The 1,162-nt window shown below is 52.2% G+C and overlaps 1 protein-coding gene across 2 annotated transcripts in view; it reads left to right on the forward strand.

The window, feature by feature from the left end:
* Positions 1 to 1,162, forward strand: part of Ssb (Sjogren syndrome antigen B (autoantigen La)) — a 16,029-nt gene that overhangs the window by 411 nt on the left and 14,456 nt on the right. The window contains exon 1 of one of the 2 annotated variants that reach the window (XM_013029288.1): positions 411 to 431. The exons of the other annotated variant lie outside the window; for it this stretch is intronic. The gene's annotated coding sequence lies outside the window, so the exon portion shown is untranslated. Of the gene's footprint in view, positions 1 to 410; positions 432 to 1,162 lie in introns of those variants that run through there. 2 annotated transcript variants of the gene reach the window in all.

Below are 1,162 nucleotides of genomic sequence, written 5' to 3' on the forward strand. Positions count from 1 at the left end.
TGGTCAGGACGGCTCGCATCCTCCGTGGCCGGCCAGGCTCGCGAGGCCCGGCTGCCGGACCGCGTCTGGTGTGTGTGTTTCTGAGGGGGTCGGGCCGGCCCGCACAGGCCCCCGGGGCGGCCTGGCTGCTGCCCACCCAGTCGAGCCGAAGATCTTCTCTCCAGCGTCCCTCTATCGGCTTCGAAAGTCCTCCGTTCACTGCGGTGGAAGCTGCCTCTGTGTGAAATGTGGATCATGTCCCAACTCACTGTCAGTGAGTTATCTGGTGAAGTGTAGGTCCCACATTGAGTAGGCCAAAGAAGTCTCGCAGGAACTGACTAGTTGGTTCGTGTCCTTTTCTAAAGCAAGCGGCATGAAGTAACCGCGGATGTGGATGGTGGTAGACAAACCAGCGCTTGAGGCAGTCGATTCCGTAGGGGGATGTGTACTGGGTAGGCTTCCCTTTGCCAGAACTCCGATGCGTATCCAGGTTATTCAGTAGCAGTTTCAAAGTGTCAAGCACCACCTCCGAGGAGAGGACCAACAAGGAATGTAACTCAGCATTAGACGTATCGGCGGGTATCCTCCATGAGTTAGTTAATAGACTTCCGTACAATGTAGATGATGGGGTGGTTTAGTGGAGCTCTGAAGTCAGAAGACTTAGTGCATTCTAGTAAACCAACATCCTAGCCTTTTCGCCGTGCACTGCTGACGTTCAGGCTGTGAAACTGGAAACTAGCTAGAAAGTTAACTAATGTATCAGTGAGTGAGTCACACCCTTTCACCACCAGATTACAGTGTTTTAAGTGTATTTGTGCTCTCAAATATTCATTTAAAAAAATCGATCCCTTAAAATAAAGTAGCTAATGTAAACTCAAAAACTTTTGTCGGTCCTGGGGCTGGCTCTTGGGGTCTAGGCGCTGCCCCTGGCCTTCTTTTTCTCAAGGCCAGCGTTCTACCACTACAACCTCAGCGCTGGCTTTTTTTGGGTAGTTTGTTGGAGATAAGAGTCTCGAGCTGGCTTTGAACCATGGTCCTCAGAGTAGCTAGGCCTCCTGAGTAGCTAGGCTTACAGGTGGGAGCCACCAGCGCCTAGCTCTACAACTTTTTTTATTTGGGTCTGGTCGTGGGGCCTGAACTCTGGGCCTGGGCGCTGTCCCTCAGCTCTTCAGCTCAAGGCTAG

This window comes from Dipodomys ordii, unplaced genomic scaffold, assembly GCF_000151885.1.
Source record: "Dipodomys ordii isolate 6190 unplaced genomic scaffold, Dord_2.0 Scaffold5, whole genome shotgun sequence".
Classification (NCBI taxonomy): Eukaryota; Metazoa; Chordata; class Mammalia; order Rodentia; family Heteromyidae; genus Dipodomys; species Dipodomys ordii.